This window comes from Condylura cristata, unplaced genomic scaffold (genome assembly GCF_000260355.1).
Source record: "Condylura cristata isolate star-nosed mole 26May11 unplaced genomic scaffold, ConCri1.0 scaffold00019, whole genome shotgun sequence".
NCBI lineage: Eukaryota > Metazoa > Chordata > Mammalia > Eulipotyphla > Talpidae > Condylura > Condylura cristata.
In genome coordinates this window covers 19,667,008-19,671,660 of record NW_004567120.1, presented here as the reverse complement: position 1 = coordinate 19,671,660, position 4,653 = coordinate 19,667,008, and the positions used below count along the sequence as shown (strand labels likewise).

The 4,653-nt window shown below is 40.9% G+C and overlaps 1 protein-coding gene across 7 annotated transcripts in view; it reads left to right on the top strand.

The window, feature by feature from the left end:
- Positions 1 to 209: 209 nt before the first annotated feature.
- LHFPL1 (lipoma HMGIC fusion partner-like 1) overlaps positions 210 to 4,653 on the top strand; it is a 128,101-nt gene continuing 123,657 nt past the window's right edge. For 2 of the 7 annotated variants that reach the window (XR_001145616.1, XR_001145615.1), the window contains exons 1-2: positions 210 to 429; positions 2,003 to 2,097. The gene's annotated coding sequence lies outside the window, so the exon portion shown is untranslated. Of the gene's footprint in view, positions 430 to 2,002; positions 2,098 to 3,348; positions 3,441 to 4,653 lie in introns of all 7 variants that reach the window. The other 5 variants (XR_001145614.1, XM_012727188.1, XM_012727190.1 and 2 more) reach the window with 4 other exon arrangements.

Below are 4,653 nucleotides of genomic sequence, written 5' to 3'. Positions count from 1 at the left end.
AATTTGGAGGAAAGTTAGGGAGAACCTTTATTCCTCCACAGGCATTTGGGCAGTTGCTGAGGAAGTAAGTAGATAAGTAATTCAAGTGTGAGCACGCTCTTTCTCTCTGCTACACACACGCACACACGTGCACACACACACACTTACACACAGGTGACTTTGCAGATGTGAGGATAGAGGTGGAGAACATTGCCCACTGAACTACTTCAGAATGTCTGTGTTTGGATTTGAAGTCTCCAGCGTGTTTGGAGTTAATTCCCATTAGGTTGGACTCCGCCCCTCTCTCCCAAAGGTAAAGCAAGGTTTTCAGCATCACTGCAAAGAGCAGCTGGGATTCCCATCCCCTTCTGACAAGCTGTGAGGAGAAGTTGTTTCTCAGATCTGAGTCTGAAGAGAGGGAAGGAGTCAATCAGCCATCGTGGTTAGAAGGTAAATTTGCAACTTGGGCCAAAGGCAATTGAAACAGCTGGCTAAGGCCCTGCTTTGCTCTCCCCTTGCTCAGTGCCCCCCACCCCCTTCCTTTCTCAGGCTTCCTGTCCTTTCCTCTCACAGCAATAGAAGCTGTTTTCTTCTTCAAAGGCTGCCTGTCCAATTTTACTTCCTCATAGTCTGTTATTTGCACATAGGCGAAAAGGGATGAAGGCTGGATTCCTATTTTATATTGACGTGGTTTGAGGACCTAAGGGTTAAAGCTTAGTTGATTTCCCCCGGAGAGTTGGTAATCTGAGGAGAGGAAGTGCATGCCTTTGTGAGTGGAGGGAGGGACTTTGTCCTGAGCTGTCTGTAGAAGTAAAAGTGGGTCTGGCTCGCTGATGTGCTGGGTGGAGCTCTTAGAGACTTGCCTAAATTGCGGTTATGGGACTGAAATGGGGTGATGGGTTAATCTGAAAGACAGATGTTGAGGTGAGTCAGGCTGGAACAAAAGACTGCATTCACTCAGTAAATATTTATGAGTTCCTACTATGTGCCAAGCATGATGACTTCCAGAAGAACCTGAAATAATTGAATTATAAATCCATTCCTGAAAAAGAAGACTGGGTCAGGTGGTTCTGTGCTGTAGTGGGAAACTGAAAGCAGAAAGGAGTTGTGTGGTTGGGGGGAAGGCAAGTGATGTTCTACTTCTTGGGTGAATTCAAATCTTCTCTGTTACTACAGATGAATAGTCTCCAGTGTGAGGTGACTCAATCCCCCTTTTGGTGTTAGGTAAACCACAGATACTTCATTTGAATTTTTTGTTCCACTATTTCCATGTTATAGACAAAACTGAAAGCTCAGGCTTCAGGTAGTACTCTCAGGCTCATACAGCCTGTAAAAGGGCAGACAGACCTCTGGAGTCTATGTGGGACCTGAACACCAACTCTCTCTTTTCCACTAAAACAATGTTTCTTAATCAATTGAAGATTTTAAAAAAATTCAAACTCCCATAAATTCTATTTCATTGAATATGGAAGATGTCCTGGTATATATTTTGACAAACATTTAAGGTAATTCTGATGCAGGGGGTTAGGGCCTCAATTTTGAGAAACACTCTTCATATGCCATGCTGCCTCCCATGTCCACCAATGTGGTTGGAGAACATTTAGGCCACATACTTATCACAGTGGCCAGGCTCACTGAAGGGAGATGATTAGCTGTGCTGTCATTTTACTCTCTACTAAGACTTTAGGTAGAAGGACTTGTGTCTATTAATATCAAGCCTGGCTCTCTGAACCTAAGGTTGTAGGTATGGTGGCGGGATGGTTGACAATTTAGTCCAAGATTGATATAGCTCAACAGCCTCTAGCTAGGGAAGCTGGTAGTAGTTATTGACTGGTGGAGCATGTGAAATAGGATAATTCTTAGCCAACCAGTTGGTCACTAAAGATGGTGATACCTCTCCAACCAAAGTAAGAAGTGGGATGAGAGTGTCTAATTGGCACCATGCTTTCCAAACAAAAGACACACTGGAAGCTCAGTGAGCAGCACTGTTTTGCTTTGTTTTGTTTTGTTTTGTTTTTTGCAGGAAAGAGAGAAGTTCATATGACTTAAGGAAATTTGTTCCCACCTTTCTGGCCTCAAACACTGGAGAAAAAGAATAGCATACGACCTGATGTGAAGGTTTGTTATTGTGTGCATGTGGTTTTAATGTGTTTTCTTTGTCTCTCTGTAGTTAATACTCTAAACACTTAGTTATTTAGGATTGACTTTTGGTTATTGAAGACTCTTTTGGTGCTCTCTCTCCATTTACTTACTAGCTTCCTGTGGTCTAATGCTAAATCTGACAGTGAGCATCTTCACCACAGGATGGAGAGATGCAAATCAATAAATAAATGAACCCAACATAGCTATATAGATTTACTAGTCATTCTACCCAGAATGAAAGAAGAAAGGAGGGAGAAGACTTAGAAAGATGTCCAACAAGCAGAAGGTCAGAGGAATTTGAAAGAAAAGTTATACCAAGATATCTTCTTAAGCAGACAGTAGAATAATGGTTGCCATGCCTAAGCGTTTAAATGAAGAATTGTTGCTCTATGGGTACAAAGTTTCTGTTATGCTGGGTTATTAAATTCTAGAGATAAGCTGTGCAACTGTGCTAGAGTCCCTGCAGTGTTGAGAACTTGAAAATACATTGAGTACAGATCTCATGGTCAGTGTCCTTAATACACACACACACAACACAAGAAACTTTTTGAAGGTCATGAATATATATATATTGATTGTGGTGATGATAGTACACATATATCCTGCAAAAGGGCAGGCCTTTTGGGGCATATGTCCCAAATCATCAAGATGTATCCATTAAATGTGTAATTTGTCTTATATCAGCTATACATCAACAAAGCTTTAGAAAGCGAGGGTTTTTTTTGAGTCACTGAGATGAAAGTGGGAAATAAAGCCTTTGGAGTAGCTACATCATGAGATGATTTCAGGCAGAGGTGAGCATGAATACAACTCCTACTGAGGAGATACACAGAAGAAGCAAAACGTCTGGGATTTGTCTGAAAATGAAGAGAGTAATGTTTGGTGAGTGGAAGTAGACTTTTTTTGAAGCTAAGGTTGAAACAGAACCATCTAGAATGGTAAGGCTGCTTTTATACCCACCTCGATACAAGGAGGACATTTCTTTGGGGAAAGATTCTATTTACCCTGGAGAAACATTTGCCCGCATATCTTGTTATTTCTTCAGGGAAGCCTCAACAAACACTGAGAAAGTTAACAGGGTTGGCAGCTAGATAATGCACACTGCCTGGGGGTGTGAGGAGAAAGGCTTATTGCTATTCTTTTGCCAACAGTATTGCCAACAAAAGTGCTCCTCACAGACCAGTCCAAAACCAGCAGTCTTGCAGCTATGTTTTTTTTTTTTTCCAGCAGCTGCAAATCAAAGATTACCATTCTGACGACTTCCTGTTCAGGGTATCAACACACAGCTGCTTTGCCTGAGCTCCAGAACCCTTGATAAAGTACTGCTTTCCTTATTTCAGAAGTTGCATGACAAACTCAAATGGAAATAAACATAGGGGTTTGAATCTTCATGAGGGGACAAAGGAGGGAGGATGGTAAAGGAACGATTTGATTTGTTTTTCCACAGCAAGCAAACTATGAAAGATCTCTAAATTTTAGAAATCCGCTGTGCAAATCTGCTAGAGTTCATAGAGTTGGGAACTTGAAAATGCATAGTAGACAGATCTCATGTTCAGTGACACGCAGAAAACAAAACAAGAATCTTTTTGAAGATCATGAATATATATCTATATATCTATACATATATCTATATAGTACCTTGATTGTGGTGATATTACAGATATAAGGTATATGTCCCAAATAATCAAGATGTATGCATTAAATGCTCAATTTGTTTCCAGTTTATAGTTTCATAGAGACTAAGCATCCACATGAGTAGTGCACATAAGAGTGAAAATATGAAAATAGTTAAAAATTTGGTAATGAAATATCACTGGGAGAGGGAGTGTGCTCATTTAGGGGTGGCGGGGGGTAGGGGTTGGGAAGCTAAAGGTAAGCTGAGCTGTTCTTCATTCCCTCTGAGGACCTGACCAAAAGATTTGGCCTTAAAAATTGCAGCAGAAAAAGTTAAAAAGAAGACATAGCAAATGACTTATTGATGGTGAGAGGTTTTAAATCAAAGACAAAAATGGTAGGCTCTCTTCTTGAATTCTTTCAAAGCCAACAGAGAACCATTTGATATGTATGGCCTGGATGAGCTTTCTGCCTCATATAGGTTGAAGTGAACTCTACCCATGACCTGATTTTAGAATAACTACCATATCTCTAAAGATTGGTGAATATTAATAGTCTTTAATAAGGACAGTCAGTGCAGACCAGACTTCATGCTTCTACTTTGGTTAATCCAAATTTCCTTAACACTCACTTCATTCCTTACAACCACTGTCAGAAACAGGTGGGTGGAAGACAGGGTGAAACATGGAGAAGCTAAGGAATGTGGGACTATGAAACATGGAGAGAGCGAGCCAGAGAGCGAGCTAGGGAACGAGAGAGAGAGAGAGAGAGAGAGAGAGAGAGAGAGAGAGAGAGAGAGAGAGAGAGAGAGAGAGAGAGAGAGAGAGAGAGAATAACCTGAATATTGATTCAGGTTGAATATCAAGCAATTGGGTCTCTAGGATTTCTTTCTTGTTGGCATAAGGTGAAGCCTATGAT